The sequence below is a fragment of the Mus musculus genome, chromosome 13 (genome assembly GCF_000001635.26).
Source record: "Mus musculus strain C57BL/6J chromosome 13, GRCm38.p6 C57BL/6J".
Taxonomy (NCBI): domain Eukaryota; kingdom Metazoa; phylum Chordata; class Mammalia; order Rodentia; family Muridae; genus Mus; species Mus musculus.
Window position 1 is genome coordinate 103,438,949 of NC_000079.6, and position 22,148 is coordinate 103,461,096.

The 22,148-nt window shown below is 40.4% G+C and overlaps 1 long non-coding RNA gene across 5 annotated transcripts in view; it reads right to left on the reverse strand.

The window, feature by feature from the left end:
• Positions 1-22,148, reverse strand: part of Gm41079 — a 36,403-nt gene that overhangs the window by 8,072 nt on the left and 6,183 nt on the right. For 2 of the 5 annotated variants that reach the window (XR_001781035.1, XR_001781034.1), the window contains 3 exons: positions 10,646-10,776; positions 8,896-8,936; positions 1,275-1,480 (listed from right to left, as the gene is read on the reverse strand). This is a non-coding gene — a long non-coding RNA (predicted gene, 41079). Of the gene's footprint in view, positions 1-1,274; positions 1,481-8,895; positions 8,937-10,645; positions 10,777-22,148 lie in introns of those variants that run through there. The other 3 variants (XR_001781036.1, XR_001781039.1, XR_001781037.1) reach the window with 3 other exon arrangements.

Here is a 22,148-nt window from a genome sequence, read left to right on the forward strand (position 1 = left end):
GGCCAGAGTAAAACATACATTAATACAAGGCTGGCAAGATGGCCCAGCAGGTAAAGGCAGCCAAGCTTGCTGACCTGTAGCCAAAGGAGAGAACAGACTGCAGAGAGATGGCCCCATATTCATGTGTGAGTACAGAAAGAATTCAAAAGTTAATACAACGCTTTGCTGAACAAAGAAATATCTAGCTTCAAGAAATGATGAGGAATTTTGACAATATAAGGGAGTCATTTCATATCCTAATTGTGGGTACAGATACAAAAATCCGCCTCCGTGCTCTAAAATGCATAGGGCTCCAGAACATGAGAGGGATAATTGTATTCTGTTCTTATTATCCTTAGTTAGACAGAAAGGGAAATGATAAAGAGGGGAAACCAGACAGCATTCTCCCTGCCGATAGACATTGTAGTAAAAAGAGTGGATACTAACTGAAGCAAGGACGATAGTAAAGGGAAAACACAGGGGGGTAAAGAAGGAAGCAGGAGAGACGGAAGGATGAAGGATGGGGGGTGGGGAGGTGACTGGGGAAAGAAAGGAAAAGAATGGAAAAGAAGCAAGCAAGGAAGCCTGTGTCACAACATCAGCATGAACTGCAATTTTTTCATCACTCATGGGCACAGAAATCATTAAGGCAAGGAATTAATGTAGAAATTAGTCCCAGAGATATTAATCTCTGAAGTATCTAGAAAAGGCAAAACCAAAACTTCTGCAATGAGACATTTCTAGAATCAGAGCCCACTAGGATAAAGAGAATGAAATCAGTGTATCATAAAAGGGCCTACTGACACAGAGAGCAGATTAAACACCATAGAAAATGAAGCATCAAACCATTTAAAATATTCCAGTGGGAGGCTAGAGAGATGGTTTGATTATTAAGAGAACGTAATCCTCTTACAGAGGACCAGAGTTAGGTTCCAAGCACCCATGTTGAGCAGCTCACTGCCTTTAACTGTAGTTCCAGGGATCTGATGCCCTCTTCTGGAATCTTCAGGCACCTACTTTCATGTGCACATAATTAAAAAGAAATTATATCTTAAAATACACACACACACACACACACACACACACACACACCTCACACATACCTTTACTCTCTGTTGGGAGGCAAAAGCAATCAAATCTCTGAGTTGAGGCCAGATTGGTCTACATAGTAAGTTATAAGACAGTCAGCTACTGTCTCAAAAAAAAAAAAAAAAAAAAAAAAAAAAAAAGCAAGAACAAAATAAAACCTCTAAATGCCCAAGAGAATCACAGAACAGATACCATCACAAAATAAATAATATTTAAGAATTTAAGCTTAGAGCCAGGGAGATGCTCAGCAGTTAAAGGCAATGGAAGAAGACCAGGGTTTCGTTCCCAGCACCCACATGGCAGCTCACACACCCATCTGCAGCTCCAGTTTCAGAGATCCAACACCTTCTCTGGCTTCCTACGGTATTGTGTACAGGCAGCTGATGGACGTAAATGCAGGCAAAACATCCATCTGCATAAAATAAAAATGCAAAGTGCTATTTTAAAAAGAATTTAAGCTAAATTCTTATAAAAATAAAACTGTAACTGATAAAAATCTTCTACAGGTATACTAAATATTTGGTTATAGGTTATGCATAATTATAAAGAAAATATATTAATTTAAAATATAGCCTTAAGAAAACTCTCTAGAATCCAATACAGAGAGGGGAAAAAAAATCAGAGACAGTGTAAGAGGAGATTAATAGACACAAGGTACAGGATGCTTTCTTGTTTGTAATGGAAATTCCAGAATGATAGCCCAGAGCAGAGACTGACGCACATGCTCAAAAATAAAACAAATAGTAAATGTTTTAGGTTTTCAATGAGCTCGTTATAATTAGTCTCTTTCACATTTGCACAGAAGCACCTATAGACGCTTCATACCCAATAGATGTGACTTATCTTTATAAAACTTTATTTGCTCTGACCAAATTTGGCCAGTGGCATATGATTTATTGATCTGTGATCCAGAAATAATGGATAAAGCTTATATTTGAGGAAAGGGTAAAGAATTTTAATATGCTTAATCTTCAGATTGAAGAGGTACCCTGACTCAAACAAGATAAAAAAAAAATCCACATTGTGTTATACTGTGGTGAACCTTAGCGGGTACAAATCAAGAGAAAAATCTCTATAAAGAAGCAGAGAAAATGTAGGATTTATAAAGCAATAAGCCGGTAACATATTTCTTATCAACAATACACAGAAAAAAAAAAAAAACAATAGAGTCGAATAACCACAGGACTGAGGGTAATAACAAGGAGCCTACACTTTTACACCATGGAATCCTATCAATAATTCAGCGGAGAAGCAAAAATTTTAAAAGGACATTTTGAAGGAAGTACTGAAAGAATTTAGAAGCCCACATCATCAGCTAGAAGGGCTGGCAAGCTTTGGAAAGAAACCAACCAGAGTGAGGGGAACTGGGTGACATGGTGAGCAAAAAGGTCTACCATAAACAACTTAAATGTGCTTTAATAATAGCATCAATTAACTTTAAGCTCTTAAATAAGACAAAACTACAATATTAAACAACACTAAGCTGAGAGTGCTAAACATTTAAAAAGCAAAACAAACGAAGGAACAAAACCAAGATACATACTTTGCAAGCCAATAAAAAGATCAAACGTTAATTTAAGAGAAAATCTAAATCCAATAGATGAAAGTGAAACAAAAGGAAAAGAACTGAGCAGGAAAAACACAAAAGTTGGGATAAATTAAAATACATCTGAGCCGGTCGTGGTGGCGCACTCCTTTAATCCCAGCACTCGGGAGGCAGAGGCAGGCAGATTTCTGAGTTCGAGGCCAGCCTGGTCTACAAAGTGAGTTCCAGGACAGCCTGGGCTATACAGAGAAACCCTGTATGCAAAAACCAAAAAAAAAAAAAAAAAAAAAAAAAAAAACCCAAAAAACAGAAAACAAAAAAACCATCAGAAATCCCATCAAATGCAGATGGGTTGGCTCCTTCATTTAAAAAGACTTAGGCTATCAGGTTTTACTGAGGTTTAAAAGTGAAATTCAAGTGTGTTTGCCACCCTCCTATCATTATGACAAAACTCCCAGATCATCAGCTTGAAGGAAGGGAAGGATTTACTTAGTTCACAGTTTTCAGTCCCTGATTGGTCTGCTCCATTACACTGGGGCCTGTGGCAAGGCAGTATATCCTGGTGAGAATACATGGCATTGGAAATTGTCACCTTAGGGTGCTCAGCATCAATTGGGATGGCGATCTCTCTCTCTCTCACACACACACATACCCAAGGCTCAGGAAACATCACACAATAGGGAGGAAAGGATACAAGAGTCAAGGATGGGGAGAGACTGCAAAACGATGTCTTCTAGACACTACATGGCCATCACTCTCGAGAACTTGGTGCAGCCAAAGACTTGCAAAGAGTGGCCCTTCAGATTCATCATGGGTGAGGGAGGGACCCGTGAGGCCTCAAGAGAGACTGTTGTCAACTAACTTGGGGAGAAGGGACCACATGTAGATTACCCTTGCTCACCACATAATTCCCCACCCACACTAAGACAAGTACTTCTAAAATCCAGTGGCCTGTGCCCAGAAAGATATGAAAGAGGAAGGGTGTGTCACTGAGAAGGATGCCAATGGGAGAGAGGAGGAGATGCATGAGAAGAACAGTGGGTGAAAATGACCGAAATTCATCCTATAAATGGGTGAAACTATCAAACCATAAAAACGGGGAAATAGACAAAAAGAAAGGAAACTATTTACTTCCATAAGTGACTAGTGTGACAGAGAGCAAGAGAGCAAGTAATAGTAGTGTCTTAGTCAAGGTTTCTATTCCTGCACAAACATCATGACCAAGAAGCAAGTTGTGGAGGAAAGGGTTTATTCAGCCTTCAGTATACAATTCCATACTGCTGTTCATCACCAAGGAAGTCAGGACTGGAACTCAAGCAGGTCAGGAAGCATGAGCTGATGCAGAGGCCATGGAGTCTTGCTGGCTTGCTCAGCCTGCTCTCTTATAGAACCCAAGACTACCAGCCCAGAGATGGTCCCACCCACAAGGGGCCTTTCCCCCTTGATCACTAATTGAGAAAATGCCTTACAACTGGATCTCATGGAGGCATTTCCTCAACTGAAGCTCCTTTCTCTGTGTTAACTCCAGCTGTGTCAAGTTGACACAAAACTAGCCAGTACAAGTAGATAGATAGATAGATGATAGATAGATAGATAGATAGATAGATAGATAGATAGATAGATAGATAGATATATAAATGAATTATATGTAACAAATAATATATAACACATAGCATATAACACAAACTGTATTATATATTTAGAAAGAGGACACTTCTTAATGATTCTGCCACTCCCTAATGGCCCCACCAGCTGGCAACTGAGACTTTAAGATGGGAGGCTTTGGGAGCCATTTAATTTATAAATCAAATAGTAGTTATAAGGTATTTGAAAGAATTACAGCTAAAAGGGCAGTATTAGAGGGCAGTGAACAGCAGGCCCCATATGAAAAATTAGAAGTGCAGTTAAAGGTGGGACCCAGATGAGAACTGAGTCTTGTAAGGTGTCCAAGCATGAACACACAAATAAAAGAAGAAATATAAAAATATATGAAATATAAAATTAAAGATATAAATGATATGCTAAAAACCTCTAGTGAGAAAGATTTATAGTAAGAACCTATCTGTGTTTTACCTTAGTTTGTGAATTAAAAGTCTGTCAATTTTCTCCTAAAAATAGTTTGTAATCATGCTATTGCTAGATGAGAAAAACTTTAAGGGAAAATATAGGTATGAAATAAGCTATTATACTCTAATAAAAGGATTTAAAAAAAAACCCTAGTTTCAAAAAAATCAAATTTAGACTTGTATACATCTAACAAAATCTCATGAACTACAAAGCAAATGTCGGCAGAGTTACAAGGAGGCTCTAATAAGTTGTAAAAGTTTAATTCTTTTTTTTCTAAGTGCGCTGGTTAATCACATGCAAGGGAAAATAACAAGTCCTCATGTGTTAATGAGCACTGGTGTGTCTGCCTCCGGGAACTCTCACCTGTTTGACCTTGCTTCTTCATAGTCTGCACAGGCTGGCCTGTGGACAGCACAGGCTGGTCTATTGGTGGCCTTCACTTATATTTCATTCATATTTCTATGCAAAAAAAAAGGCTAGCTGATAAAATGGACAGTGGAGCTAAGATATGAAGTGCCAAGAAATTCCTGTGAGGATTCAGGAGGGGATGGGAGCATCTCGGCTTTCCAGGTAAGAGGGACAGCTTCTCCCCTGAGAGATGGGGAGGAATGCAGGTGGCTACAGAGAGGTAGGAGTAGAATGCTGATTGGGTTTGGACTGGGAGTTTATCTGGAGACTATAAACTCTAAGAGCCCTGAGTAGTTGTTGGTCTTGTTCATCATATGGTCTCAACAACTAAGAAAGGGCACACAGTAGTTATTAGACATATTGATGCGCTGTTGAGTACTGTTGTGTGGTAGAGGGCAAGAGACAGTAACACAGAGTGCATTACGAAGCAAGCAAGCAAGCAAGCGAGCAAGAGTGACAAGCCTTTCCAGGTGAGCTGAACACCGATTGCCTTAAGTCAAGTTTTGGTGGCAGGTTTAGAGGCAGCGCATGTGCGTGCTCGGAGGTAGGCAGTGCATGAGCAGGGTATGAAGCACAGTCCGCGAAGTAGAAATTCTAGCAGGTGCCCTCACGAAGCATTTCATACACATCACATTACAACCAAAGGGAAAGAAACCCCACTGTACCCTGTGAGCATTATAAGTGCCTTCACCACACAGGAGCACAGATGGGTGGGCAATGGTGAACTGTGAAGCAGCATATGGAGGTTAGAGAGCCCTGGAGAAGTGCAGAAAGCCAACTGGAGCTTGGGGTTTCAAGCTTCAACAATGCCCCTACCTCATACAGATGTGGGTTAACAGCCACCAACCCCCCTTTCTTAGCAAGCCCCCTTAACTCATCCACACTTGTCTTTACACCTCCTACTTCCAGATCACAGAGTTTCTGCAGACTTCAGCGGTGACACAGAACTTGATATCTTCCTTTTAAAGAAATTCAAACGCCCTGCAGAACATTGGGAAATACCCTTGTCTTAGCCACACTGAACAAAAAAAAATAATAATAATTTTTCTGGACTGGTAATGACATTTCCCCCAGGTCTCTGCATGCACCAGTTTTTACTGATCAGCTTCTACAGAGGACAGTTTTTCTCTGGTTAGAAAGACGGTCATTGCGGACTGTAAAGTGCTGGAAATGTAGATTCCAAAACATGTTCCTCCTTTTTCAGAACCAGAAAGATCCGGCTATTTCCCTGCAACACTCAACATTTTACAAAGTTCTGATGCTTCGCTGACAGAATACCCTAGCCCTAATTTAGAATAAGGTGTTACAGACATTGGCAGATCTAGAAGTTGCTACTTCTGATTCACACACACGATTGTCATTGATTTCTCATTAGAAGCTGTAAGGAAGACACATTAGGCCATCCCTATTACCACCAGCCAGCTTTGTGTCTCATAAACTCATATTAGTATTTGATTAGCAGCTGAACACTTTTCCAGGATATTACCAGTTTCAGCACAGGATCGATCCGGACAACTAATATTGTATTAGTCAAAATCTAATAATGAATATCAGAGACCTACCCAAATCCAAATGGCTCAAGGAAACAAAGAACACAATTTTCTCCCTATACCTAAAGTGGTCACAAATTGCATCACCACTGTGACTTTATCCTTAGGCGGGTTCTATCCAGATGTGGTCCCAGGTTCAGACCATGTTTGCACTCCCACCCCAGTAAGAAGAGCAGGAACCACTCTGCCCTCCCCATCCATAGAATCCCTGAAAGTACTGTTTCTTCCAGCACTTACTCTTCCCAGACTCCTCACTAGGTCCAAGGATTTCAATAGTTTTATTGTTCTCACCCCTGACTCCATGATGGAAATGCCGGACCACATGACTGACAGATATCTCCAAAGGCAAAAGATACCTGGTGATTAAAACAAACCATACTTCCCTTTCAGATACATGCCACGGCCAGAGACCTTTAGCTGAACAAACTCTCACATTCCTGGGTTAGGCAGGAGACTGACTCCTTTGGATCATCCTTTCTGGTATATCTAACTTGGTAGTGTGTGAGGTTGAAGAGCGTGTGTAAAGCACAGTTCAGCTCCTTGGCTGGGTTGTCATATCCATCTCTGTCCCCGGTCCACAGTGTAGGATACACTGCTCTCTTCCTTCCATCCCCAGCTCTTGGAGCCATTCTTGGCTGCCTGGAAGCCTCCTGCAATGAGCCCTCATAACACATCTCATTCTCTTTAACCTGTGTTGAGTTTCTGTCCCATTCTTGGTCTCTGACTGTCCAGTGCACATACATGTACCAATGCTTCCTCCCCAATATTCCAGCCAATATGTGACCAGTCAGTGCCAGAGAACAGACAGCTGTTGAGACAGAATTTTATATACAAAGGGTGTCTTGTGGAGTGACACTGTGAAGTGAAAAGGAGGAGATAAAGTTAGGCAGGGTAACCTCAGATTGCCATGGAGTGGGTAAGCCATCTTGTTCTACAGCCAAACCATTGAACTGATCATGGGGTCCCCAGTGGAGGAGTTAGAGAAAGGACTGAAGGAGCTAAAGGGGTTTTCAACCCATAGGAAGAACAACAATATCAACCAACCAAAAATCCCAGGGTCTAAACCACCAGCCAAGGAGTACATATAGAAGGACCCATGGCTCCAGCCGAATATGTTGGGCATCAATGGGAGAAGAGGTCCTTGGTCCCGGTGATGGCTCGATGCCCCAGTGTAGGGGAATTCGACAGCAGAAGGGAGTCTGGTATGGGTGGTTAGGTGGGGGCACACCCTCATAGAAGCAGGAGGAGGGGGGATGGGATAGGAGGTTTCTGGGGGGAAAATCGAGAAAGGGGATGACATTTGAAATGTAAATAAATAAAATATCTAATAAAAATGACTAAAACAACAACGAAACAAAACAAAACAAACAAACAAACAAACAAAAGAAGAAGCTACCGCAGGGCATCTGGACATCTTAGTTTCAAATGATGGTGGCTTTATTATAAAACAAGGAAAAAAGAAGAAGCTATTCCATTGAGAGCTCCAACAAGAGGTGGGTGGGAAGTGGGGAATAGTTAGGCCCTCCCACCATCACACCATTTGATCACTGGCTCAAAAACATACAGGAAAAAATATGCCTTCAGTTCCTATTGCTGGCTCAGACCTTGGCTAAAGTATTCAACTTGACACAGCTGGAGTTATCACAGAAAAAGGAGCTTCAGTTCAGGAAATGCCTCCACGAGATCCAGCTGCAAGGCATTTTCTCAATTAGTGATCAGGGGGGAGGCCCCCTTGTGGGTGGTGCCATCTCTGGGCTGGTAGTTTTGGGTTCTGTAAGAGAGCAGGCTGAGCAAGCCAGGGGAAGCAAGCCAGTAAAGAACATCCCTCCATGGCTTCTGCATCAGCTCCTGCTTTCTGCCCTGCTTGAGTTCCAGTCCTGACTTCCTTTGGTGATGAACAGCAATGTGGAAGTGTAAGCCGAACAAACCCTTTCCTCCCCAACTGGTTTCTTGGTCGTGATGTTTGTGCAGGAATAGAAACCCTGACTGAGACAGTTGTCGTCCTTAAAGAGGGATCTGTGTGCTTTCTTGTAACATCTGACCCACCTCCTAAAGCCTCAGAGGACAGAACATTTCTAGAAACGCAACATCTGTCCTCAGTGTCTGACATTGATTAAGGTGGGTACAGGCAGGGAACTCAGCTCTCAAGCTATGTAACATTAAGTAGACTGCATGCCATCAGCCCTCATGGTGAATCTTAAACCATAAAGGGACCTTCCAACTCTATCAAATGTACTCTTCCATCCTTTCTGTTACCTTTCAGGTATAATCTTGATATTTTCCGTGATGTGGTCTATCTAAAACATGGAAGATTAGAGACGGACTGTCAGCTGTGCAGTACAATTAACCATAATTACTAAGTATGGTATAGGAAAATCATTGCCATTTTATAGCTTAAGAAACTGAGTTTCAGTAAAAAATAATGAACTTATGTAATAATCACCAACCAACAAGTGATACTCTGTGGGTCCAAGCTCTCTTGGTTTCCAAAGTTTTCACTCTTCGTTTGGTTAGTTTTTATTTTTGAAACAGGATCTCACTATATATGCCTGACTGGACTCAAACTCCAGAGCCTTCTGCAACAGCCTCTCAAACAGCTGAAGTTATAGGCATGTGACACCACACTAACTACTCTGTCTACTCTCCATTGATGCATTAAGACAGTATGCAAGATGTTCCCCAGAAAGTTTGTCATCTAATATATTTAAAAGTTTGTGCTTAATTGGTTGAACTTCTGGCGTCTTTTTTTTTTTCCTGAATTGAAACACTTCCTCATGGTATGGAGTGGGTAGCTCATAAGATTCAGGAAGCTGAGCTGGAAACTTAGGCCAGATACAAAAGTGTTTCCGTACAAACACGAGGAACTGATTTCTAACCTCCCAGTTCCCACACAGGGAGCCAGGCATATCCATGTGAATGTTAAACACAGTGCTGCAAAGTTGGCGGGAGACAGGTGGATCCCTGAAGCTCACTGGCTAGACAGCCTAGCCATGCCAGTGAGCTCCATGTCCCAGGTAGAGAGTCTCCTGTAAATAAACAAGGTAAGTGATTATGATGGAGACTATATCTGGAATGAACTACAGTCCAGAAATGGAGGGCACACTTGTGAAAGATCTTTCTGCTTGGATTGAAGTGGTTCAATCCACTTCTAGTCTGTGTCTTTGAAGTAGAAAAACATAACACATTTGATCTGGATCATAAGGTTGGAAGGCACAAACCTTTAATTAAGGTCCTGAGGCAGGATAACATACACCTTTTATACAAAACTGGAGGCAGGAAGATGTATCTGTAATAGGGTCCATACCTTCTGCTGGAAGCCTATGTAGGGACATGGAAGTAAGAAGCTTTGGCTCTTTGCCTCCTGTTTGCCCTTGCCTTGCTAACACATCCATTCCCTCACTGGCATTGCAGCCCACTTCTTCAGGATTCCAGCAGGTACAGAAGACCAACCGAGACATCCAGCATCGTAGACTGAGCAACTATTGAATTCTCAGACTTTCCATTCATAGCTACACAATGTTGGGTTACTGGACTGGTGTGTGTGTGTGTGTGTGTGTGTGTGATCTATACTATTGGTAAATGACACCCAAGAGTTTTCTCTGCTTGTATTCTCTCTCTCTCTCTCTCTCTCACACACACACACACACACACACACACTCACACACACACACACACACAGAGAGAGAGACAGACAGACAGACAGAGAGACAGAGAGAGAGATAGAGACAGACAGAGAGAGAGAGAGAGAAGAGAGAGAGAGAAGAGAGAGAGAGAAGAGAGAGAAGCTACTGAAACTTAGGAGGCACAGGAAGCTCAGAAAATCTACAAGACTCCCTGGGGTTATGTCAGGAACAACTGTGTCCGGGGAGAAGAGCCATTTAAGTGGAGATGCAAGCTACGTAGGGTACATTAGTGATGCAGCTCTGGGAGCCATCATCCTTCCTGGCTTGAGCTCTTTGACAATGCAACTGAGTCACTCATATTTCTGTAAGTAAGCACAACTTACTGGTTTATCAAGTTAGGTTTGGGTAGCATCATCCTTTGATGTATCCTCAGTCTCCTATCTAGAGTGAAGAGATAGTCTGTGCCTCCCCAGAAAAACTGTGCAGCATCGGCCTGTTCTTTATGCTTCATTATCTGGAAAGACCCAAAGGGTGTGAAGAAGTGGAAGTTTAAGTCCCTAACAAACTTGATGCAGGAGTTAGCAAAAAGCAATGCAAAGCAAGCAATTTTATAAGACTATTAATATGCACTGGCTAATTTGTTAGATCACTCTCTAAATTTTGAAGGTTCTACCTCTAACTCTCCTCTCTGCCAAGTGGTATTATGCTTTCAATTGATGTTAGCCATGACGTTGAGTGTTTCTGAATGCCCAGTTGACCTAAAGTATCTGATCCTTAATTTGTTATTCATACCATACCCTCTCTGCCTTTGCAAGAAGTTAATATACATACAAAGATAGTAAGGTTCAAACCTACTCCCTAAAATGAACAAGCCAGAATTACTACAGGGACCATATCAAAAGCCTCACTCACACACAGTGGACCTTATTACTTTTACTTGTGTATATATTTAATAGAGGCTGGCAGGCTTCTTTATACAAAAGCTCTGTTCAAGGCACCCTGCTTCCTTTATCCAGGGGGAAAGCAGACAGTAAGCAAAGCTCTTGGGCTAAGGACAGAGATGCCTGAGTTAGATATTCAAAGATGTCAGGGGACTTGAGAATATATCTGTTTAGCTGTGTTAGTGACTGCTTTATTATCATCTAGCTCATTTTCTCGGCTGAACTTGTTTATTCCTGACACCAGTGCCCATAGCCTGAAATTCCTAGCTCCTTGCTATAAAACAAACATGCCTCCGGAACTGGAGATGTGCTCTGAAAGCCAATGTCAGACCTGCATGATGCATAGATTATTGGTAAGACAAAAAAAGGCATGGTGTGTTGTTTTTTGGTTGTTTGTTTCTTTTTTTTTTTTCCTGCCATAGACCTGTATTGATCAAACTAAAGAGTCAATGACTATGTTTTCAGGATCTACTATTAAAAGTCACCTTGACAAAGTAGGCTACAAAGATCTGAGGCTTTCTAGCAAGGTGACCCTGAGGCGATTGGTATAGGTTGTTATTGGGTGGTTAGGGTAGATTATAGGGGTGGATGCCTTGATATCAGGTCCCATTGTGTGTTCAGTTCATGGCTCTGAGCAGTCAGTGTGAGCCACAGCTGATCTGAAAACCTGGCTCCTCTCGGTGTCCCCGTGACTCAGTTGGTCCTGGGTTTCCCTCTGTCAAACTCTTTATCTGTATATATGGCACATACATACATAAAACTCGGTTCACTCTTAGGAGAAACTTACTTACAATTTTACTGCAAAATATATACAAAGAATGAAACTAACATAGCTTAAGGAATAATTACAGAAAATACCTTACTATCCATTATGCAGACAAAATTTGCCAGTGACCCCCAGACCCCATCATGGACCCAGGTCACAGCTCACCTGACCTCTGTAGAAGTTTCTTTCTTGTGTTTATGATTGTTTAACCCAAATATCTTAATTAAAAATATAAATATAATTAAAATTATAATTTAAGTCTGCTGATGTTTAAAAGGATATGTTTTTAAAATCCTTTGAGCCACAGCTGCCCTTGACCCACATATCTTCCTACAGAGTTTCAGAACTGATCAGATGCAGAGCTCAGGAGATATGACAATGGCAGTTACCACCATGTATATTTGACTAAGTTGAGTATATCAATGGTCCAGCCTGAACTTCTGCCTTAAAATAGCTGGTTAGCTTTTCATAGGTATATTTCCCAAAATATCTTTTCTCTCTCACTAACCCACAACATAGGCAGTCTCTTCCAAGGTGCAACTTGGCCTCCTTAAACACATTTCTCCTTTTCTGCTTCTGTATTTATTTATTTTTTGCCAGCTTATCCAACAGCCCCAAATGTCTCGTCTTCCTCACCTAGAAGACATCGAATGGATTTGCAAGAAGCAATCAAATGTCAACTGTCACTTGTCAGTTTGGTGCTATCTACACTTATCCTCTAAAAGCTGATATCCCCCAACTACCTACCATGCTTTCATCTTGAGCTTTGCACTTCCTAGATTAAGAAAGACTTGCCTAGACTCATGGGGTCTCCCTGCCACCCTTGGTCCTCCTCCCATCCCTTTTCCAGAGCACAGATAACCTTATCTTCAGCACTTGGTACATGGATGTTCTAGTTTCCATTCTGTTGCTGTGAAGAAACTAAAAGCAGCTAAGGGGAGAAAGGGTTTATTTGACTTACACTTTCGGGTCCTTGTCTAGCACTGAGGGAAGGCACAGCAAGAACTCCACAGAAAAAATTGAAGCAGAAACCATGAATGAATGCTGCTTGGTGGCTCACTCACTGGCTTACTCTTAGCTGGCTTTCATACCCAACCCAACCACCTGCCTAGGGATGGTGGCACCCACAGTGGACTGGGCCTTCCTATATCAATTAATAATCAAGACAGTCCTCCACAGATGTTCCCACAGGCCAATTGATCTAGGCAATTCCTCAACTAAGTCTTTCCTCTCATATGACTTAAGGCTATGTCAAGTTGGTAATTAAAGCTAACTAGGATACTGGGCAATGACTTCTACATTGCCTTATGGGTAATGCTTAGATTCCTTCTATTCCACAATCCCTAGGTGCTCACAGGGGCAGGCCTCCCTGGTGGCCTACTTTCATGGCACCTTCAGGGTTAACTCTTCTCTTTTGTAGTCTGTTTCAAAATGGAAAGAATTTTTTTCTTGGTACAGACCCCTGTTCTTTTCTTTAAAAATTGTAGTCAGACCTGAGGTGAGCCTGGAACTTGGCATTCAAAGAGAACAGGAAATGCTACCCTGGCCCCATTTCCTTCACAGGTGACAGGTTACTTTTCTAGTGTGACATTGCCTTGCTTTAGTTACACTGTTAACTATGTTGACAAAAGTCATTGTATCAACAAATCCTAAATTATACCCACCCATAATTACATACCCTAAGCAATGAGGGTTGTACCCTCTTCCTCCATTCCATCAAACTCTCACCCTTCAAACCTAGCGTCAAAGTCAGTTTATAAGAATGTCCCCTGATTACCTTGACCCAATTCTCTCAATCCCTCTACCCGAACAGCCTTCATTAGCTGTGTACCTAGAGATTTCATTCCATTCATACACTCTTGGTATGTAATTCTGAGCATCTGCTCATTCCTTTCATGTGCATTTTCTCAGGACAAAGGTCTGGTCTTGCAGTTCCTTTGAATCCTTTCCACGATGGCAGTTCACATTTCTGCACAGACAGACCCAATAAATGTCACCGGCTGAAAAATGCACGAGAGTGTAAATGTACCTGCACCCTTGTAATTTTTTTAGTACTAGAGTTGAAGGACTGAGGACAAAAAGACACAGCCCAGGCACATTCTCTGCAAAGTACCTGTGCCTCTCGCCCTGCACAGGGCTTCTTTTGTTCTTGCTACCCTGCTGAAGTGTGCTGCTGTGCCAACTCCTTAAATAAATACTGAGCAAGTTATGACTTTTAAGAGAAGGGTTTTAGGATCTAATTTAAGGCAGTAGATGTGATTTAGCATACTTTGGATTTGGGGCATTGCTATGGATATTTATGTTTATTGTAAATAAATTACTATCGAATCAATGGTCTTGCAGTTCCTTTGAGTCCTTTCCACGATGGCAGTTCACATTTCTACACACAGAGATCCAATAAATGTCACCGGCTGAAAATGCATGAGAGTGTGAGGGTACATCCCCCATTGCTTGGGGTGTGTAATTCTGGGTGGGTATAATTATTTTATCAACCTATAGAATTTTCACTAATTTTTCCAACAAGATCCTGTGACGCAGTGCCTGTTTCTCTGAAGCAGGGAGCCCTGATAACACTGTAGTGAGACAAATTTATATAATTTAACCTTTTATTATGTTTTATATTCAGAGGTTTTTTTTTTTGTTTTCAGATCCTGGATTTATGTCTTTGATCACTTAGGAGACGTTTTGACGCTTTTCTGAAGATGAAAGATATTGTTCAAATCTTCAAATGTGTTTCAAAGAAATTTTAAAATGCTTCCAAGAGAAAGCAAGACATAGTTAACACTGGTTGCCTATTCATCTATCCAAGGTTTCTCCCCAACTCTGAATGTGTGTGTGTGTGTGTGTGTGTGTGTGTGTGTGTGTGTGTGTAAAAATGTCCTCATTGTACTTAACAAGTTACAGGGTTAGGGGTATACACCTTACTAACAAGCTGAGGAAAGACATCACACATTTCATAGAAGGTATAAGAAGTTAATTGAGGTTTTGTTCATATTTTTTCAGCAGATAAATTAGAATGAGTTTTTAGATAAATTACAGAGAAGAAGCTAAGATTTGGCTTGTTCTTGTTTCTCAACACTCTTGGGTTGCATCAAGTCATTTACTTATGCTCTTTCTGGTGTTATGTCTTATTTTTTAAATATAGACACTGAGAGCTATAAATTGTCTTCAGGACTACTTTTAATATGTCCCAGAGGTTTTGCTATACCGTGTTTTAATCTTCATATAACTTCCAGGAATTTTTTTCTTCACTGATCTCTTCTTTGACTTAAACATCATTTAGTAATGATTCATTAGTAATGTATTGTTTGATCTCCATGAGTTCCTGTAATTACAAGAGATTCTTTAAGCTTTACTGCATTGTGTTTCTAATAGGATACATACTTACTTCAGTTGTCCTGTACTGCTGAGAGGGCACAATATTCTGTAGATATCTGTTAGGCCCATTGATGTATGATTTCCTTTAATTACAACATTTTTCGGTCAGTTTTTTTGTTCAGATGATCTGTCTACTGGAAGAAGTGGGTTACTGAAATTACCTGCTATTACTGAGTTGTGGTTAATATTTGTCTTGAACCTCAGTAGTACACACCTTATGAAATTGGGTATACCAGAGTTTGATGCATATATGTTTAGGGTAGTAATTTCTTCTTGGTGAATTGTTCCTTCATTCAGAACAAAGTGTCCTTTATCTCTTACAACTAATATCCATTAGAAGTTTATTTCTTTGGATATTTGGATAGCAATGCCTGCTTGTTTCCTTGTCTCATTTGCTTAGAGTATTTTTTTCACCACCCCTCTAAGGTAGTGCCTATTCTTAAAATTAAGATGAATTTCTTATAGACAACCAAAGATGGATTTTGTTGATTTTTACATCCATCTATCTATTTTTTTCATGAATCCAATAGATGACGGAATGTTTATTTAGATAATTCTTTGTAAAAGAAAAAAGTAACATTTTAGAATTAAGAATTACATGCTCACAGATGATTCATTATATAAATTTTAATGAATACAATTTTATTTAAAACTTTCAAAATTTGTTTTTGTCAGCAAATGAAAGTTCTCTCTCTACATATGAACACTTATGTTTTTATTTCTATGTATTTATCATGTACAACATGATGTTTTGAAATATCTATACATTGCATAATGATTAAGTCGAGCTAATTAACCTGATTTGTCTTTTATATCAAATGTTTTGTGGTGAAGTATCTCAAGTCTACTCTTGGAAAGTCTGAAGAATGCAATGGATTGTGATTAACGATGGTTTCTATGCTGTGCTGTAGGTTGGGAAAGGAACTCTCAAAGTTCTGTCATCCATAGTCTCTAGTAACACATTTCTCCATGCCTCACGGGAAAGTGGAGTAAGCATTGCCTTCCTCCCTTCCACACCAGTGACAACAAAGCATGAAGATCCCTGTGAGTCTTTGCACACAGAAAGGAAAATACCGAGTACTCCAGAATTGTTAGCCCATGACTTCTTCCTGCTTCCCCTGTTCTCTTTATCTATCTCCTCCTTTCCACTTTATTACTCCTGAAATTTAGAATTCTGTTAAAAAAATACAAAGCCTATGCAGAGTAGGATTGATTTGTCAAATACTCTGTAAACTAGTGGTTCTTAGCGCTCTTAATACTTCCATCCTTCAACGTAGTTGTGGTGATCCCGACCATAAAATTATTTTTATTGCTACTTCATAACTTTAATTTTGTTAGTGTTATGAATCATAATGCAAATATCTTGTTTTTTTCAATGGCCTAGGTAACTTGTGAATAGATTCTTTGACACCCCATCTCCGAAGGGGTTATGGCCCCATCTACTAGTTTTATTTTGATGTACATTGTTTTTTTTTTTTTTTTTGCCTGTATGTATGTCCATGTGAGGATGTCAGAGCTCTTGGAACTGGAATTACAGACAGTTGTGAACTGCCATGTGGGTGCTGGGAATTGAACCTGGGTCCTCTAGAAGAGCAGCCACTTAAACAGCACTTAGCTGCTGAGCCATCTCTCCAGCCCCAAGAGTTCCTTTCTTCTTCTTCTTCTTCTTCTTCTTCTTCTTCTTCTTCTTCTTCTTCTTCTTCTTCTTCTTCTTCTTCTTCTTCTTCTTCTTCTTCTTGTTCTTCTTGTTGTTGTTGTTGTTGTTGTTGTTGTTCTTCTTCTTCTTCTTCTTCTTCTTCTTCTTCTTCTTCTTCTTCTTCTTCCTTCTTTCTTCTTCTTCTATTTCTCTTCCCCCTCCACCTCCTTCTTCTTCCATTTTAGAAATTAAATCATTTAATGTCTTACAGGAGGTTGATTAATATCCAAAGAACTAAACTAACAGAAACATAAGCTTGCTGTTGTGGTAGAAACTAACTGGGACATTCAAAACAAACAAAACAACTCAAGAAAAAACATAAGTAGATATAAAATAAAGATTTACATTTCCTAACAAAACATTACAATGAGAAGGAATGAGAGAGACAGAAGATAGCCAATTCTATTGCTTGGCTTTAAGTAGTACACATGTCTTAGAAATGTGTTAAATTTTTCATCTTGGAACCCATGTGACTTCAACATTCTCTCTTGTGTTTTTGCCATTGTTTGTTTCTAAAAATTGGGCAAAATAAGGGTAGGCACTAAGAAGAGAAATGCCAAAATTAAATTACTACCACATACAAATATATAATTAAATATTTTACCCTGGTTTCTATTTTCTGTTTTTCAGAATGGCATTCCCTAATGGAAATCAATGAAGATTCTAGAAGTAGTAGGTCCTATGTGAGTTTTACTTGTTTGTTTGTTTGTTTGTTTTAGTTCATTTTGTCCTCACCATTCAGTGTATTTATGCCTTGGAGGACTAACGATCGGGTTATACAGTATTAATGTATTTTATGATTATGCTTCTTATAAGCTGCTTTCCTTCTCATTTTTTAATTAAAATTGTCATCACTAAAATTTTATTTAAATTTAAACATAAAAATAATTTTTGAAAATGAATAATTATTACATGACATTTCTCAGAGAAGACTTCCTTTTATGGTTAGTTTCTTCAAATCATGTTTCTTTGACTGAGTTAAAAATATAGAGGCCCTTGCTGGGCCTGGTGGGACAAGACTGTTATCACAGCACTCTGGAGGCAGCTTTGTCTTCAAAGTTTATAAAGTGTTCTCAACTTTGAGTTCAACGCTAGCCTGGTCCACGAGTGAGTTCCAGGACAGCCAGAGTGACACAGAGAAACCCAACCTTAAAACACCCAGTATCTACCAACCTATCTACATATGTACATAGGGCCATTACCATTGTTTCCAGTATTATGCACTTATTAATTTTTAACTTTGAAATTTGTGGACATTGAGATATCATGTTGTGTACTAGCTACTCTCCTCTCTGCTGTACATGACCAAAGAAATGGAAAGAAGGAAGGAAGGAAGAATTTAGTTTGGCTTAGAGTTTGAGTTCACTATAGCAGGAAATAAACATGGAGGCAGGAAGCTGAGGCTCCTGGTTGACTTCATCTGTAGGCAAGAAGCAGTCAATGCCAGCAGTTAACTTCACTTTTCATTTTGTTTTTTTCCTTGAGAAACCGAGGGTGTAGTTTTTATTGACATTATCTTATCATGTGAGTTTGGTAACGTTCACTACTGGCTTTCACATCAGAATTCTTGACAAAAGCTTTGATTCTCATTTTTAAGCTCACCTGACTTGGTAGCACACCTTTAATCCTAACACCCAGGAAGCAGAGGCAGGTGGATCTCTGTGAGTTCAAGGACAGCATGGACTACAAAGTGAGTTCTGGGACAACCAGCCCTACACAGAGAAACCCTGGCATGCAAACAAAAGCAAACAAACAAACAGAAGTGCATGAGTGAAATCCCAAATTTCCTAGGGAGGCCCCGGGAGCATGGGGGTGACCCTAGCTGAGACTCCTACCTGCGAGGGATATGGAGACTGAAAAGGGCTTTGTTTCTTAAACCACTCAACTAACCTGTATCCTTTGATTGGGGAGTTGTGGCCAATAGTATCATTGAAAGTTGTTGTTGAAAAGTGTGTTCATGCCTATTATTCTGTTGCTATTTTATTTTATTTTATTTTTGCTATTTGTGCTTCTAGTCTTATTTTGTGTTTTAATAATCATAGCATCATTTGTTTTCTTTCTGTATTCGTCTCTGCCCAGTTCTTTCTTCAGTGTAAAGTATTGCTTTTGTTATTCTGTGATAGGGCTGGTTTGGTGGACAGGAATGCTTTTGACCTGTTTATATCCTGAGAAGTTTTTATTTCCCTCTTTCAACTATGACAAATAGTTTTCCTAATTTTTACTTTAATACATTTTTAATAAAAAAAATAAATAAAATCACATTACTGTCCTCTTTCCCTTCCCTCCCCTCAACTCCTTCCACCCCTCACAAATGGAAAGCCTTTTTCTTTGATTATTATCTCCATGTATGCACAGATATAGAAATACAACCTGCTGAGTCTGGTTTTGTTGTTTGTGTGTGATTCAGGCTGACCGCTTTATCAATTAGTCTTTTCCTCTCTCAACAATCCTTAGCACGGCAGCCTATTTTCCTGGGTAAAACAGTCTAGGTTGTCCCTTGTTGTCTTTTAGAACTTGCAGTGCATAGCTCCAGGCTCTTCAGGCTTTTAAAGTTTCCATTGAGAAGTCAGCAGTTATTCTGATGAGTTTTTCCTTTATATGTGACTTATAGTTTTTCTTTTGCAACTTCAACTCCCTCTCTCTTTGTTGTTTGCACGTTGTGTTTTAAGTAGAGTATGCCGTGGGAAGTCTCTTTCCTAGTCCTGTCCATTTGATGTTCTGTATGCTTCCTTTATCTGTATGGTTTTTTTTTTTTAAATTCAGCAATGTTTTCTTATATGACCTTGTTGGAGATCTGATCTATGTCATAACCTAGTATTCTTATTTTTCTATACCTAGAATTCATAGATTTGGGTTTTTCATGGCATGTCATGGTTTTTTATGAGTTTTTAAAAATTCATTACATTCACTGTGTGGGTAGTACGATTGATTCCTCTGCCTTGTCTTCGGGTCCTGATTCTATCTTCTACTTGATCCAGTCTACCTGTAAGGTTTCCCCTTGGGTTTTCCAGTTGATTCGTCAAGGTATTCAATTTCATCTTCACTTCATCTTGCATTTCTCTGTCAGTATTCCTATTTCTTTACTGCATTTGGTTCCAAATGCTGAGTCATCTTCATCGCTTCAGTCATATGTCCCTGTTTTCTTGGTCTTCACTTGAGGATTTATCAAAAATTCACAGAGCTTCAGATCCTTTCCAATTTTCCCAAGGTTGTAATTGTTCAATTCTGTGTCCTGTGCTCTGTCTAGGTAGTTCTCAATGGAGAACATTTCGATAGGATTAGTGGAGTGAGGTGGGGGTGACATGGTCCTAATCCGTCATGGAGCTTATATTTTTGTGATGTGACCTGGGCATGGGGACTCTCATTGGTTCTGTGTCTGATTCGAGGTTCTAGCCTGCCTCTGTTGCACTGAGCTTTGGTTCTGCTCTTGCTGTTGCCCAAGCTAGGTTGGTTCCAGTTTAAGTATAAAGAGTTTAGCAACTCAGCCTTTCAGACAGATAGTCAGTGTTGAATTTCGATCGAAGAGCCAAAGGTGATTCCAGTGCACCAAGAAACCTTGTGAATTGGACTCCTGGCTGTTTCTACACGGACTGATACAAAAGCTGTACAGCCCAAGGTAGGCTTCAAAGTGTGCAGATCGGGACAGGTAGAGATCTGAATCATTTACCAGGCCTGCCTGGTATGCGGTTGCACAACCCCAACTAAGCCTGGGAGTGTGAAGATGCCACAGGCAGGCAGGGATCTGAGACACTCTGGATCATGCAAGGCTGTGAGAACCCAGCTGGGTCGGAGAGTTTGGGAACCGGACAAATGGGTGAGGAGCTGAACTTTCCAGAGCCGGTGTGCAAGCCTCATACCTGAACTAGGCGTGTGAGTATAAGGACGGTTCAGGCAGGCGATGCATCTGGGGAACTCACTATGCTGAGCTAGTATAGAGAGGCTGAGCAGCCCAGCTGGGCCTCGGAGAGTTAGGAGGGTCTGAAGCACTCACTGAGCTGGGCTGTGAGAGAAAGCTCTATAAGGCAAGTATGTGTAAATACTTAATAACTGCACAGATGCTTGGACAAAAGAACCCTGCTGTGAAAACATTGTTAACTCCAGAATCCTTCAAGAAAGTGCGAATCACCATCCACTTAAAGGATCAAAGCTTTCAGAAAGGAACAGGACACACCTGTAACCAACCAAGGCTTTGGGGAATTTGATGGAGGCATCTGATTAACATATATTACTCGTGAGTTTCTCCCATCAGTCTGTGCCCGCTGTCCTTGCTGATCCATACATCCATGGAGCTATGTGCAGCCTAGCCTGGGATGGACATACAGAAGGAGCTCGGGAAATCTTTGCTTTGTGTATTTTTAAACGGATTCTTCGCTATTACTGTTTTTTGACTATTGTTCTCCAGCATGATTAAAAACGGGGTCTTTGGTTTTTTTAACATCAAAATTATATAATTATGGCTGTGTAAATGTACATTAGTAAGCCAATTAAAATGCTCTTGTGTTGCTTTGCCATTTACTTAAATGTCAACATTTTCCCCCACTGTTTAAACTTCTCTGCAACAAGCTCTTCATACTTTTTTTCATTATGTCAGATCCCCGCCCATCTTGATCACACACCATCTATATCTTGATCTGGTTTGATCCCTGCTTCATCCCGGGAGCCCTGCCCCCTAGCACCCCAGGTTCTTGGCTACAGCCCTGTACCCTCCCTGAGCTGACTCAACAACACTCTTCATTCCAGCTCCAGATCTCTTATTGTGTAACAATTTCTTTAAAATTGAAACATTTCCCTCTGGAGTGAAGTGTGGCTCAGAAACCCCAGGAAGCTAAAGAGATTCATGGAAGTTACAAAACTCATAGGGTCCCCTCCCGAAGCCGTGCAGCAGTTACAGTGGGGGGTGGGGGGTGGGGGAGGGATGCGGACTCTTCTGTGGAACTGCCTGTAGGTTGGGCAGGGGACCCCAAAATGTAGCTTTCATGATTAGCTACCCGTGCAGCTGTGGACTTTGAGTGGTACCCCTTTTCAGTCACCCAGGCTCCTATAACTAACCCTAGTAAACTTACTTAATAGTTCTTCTTAGAGAGCAACTTCCAGGGGTTCTTGGA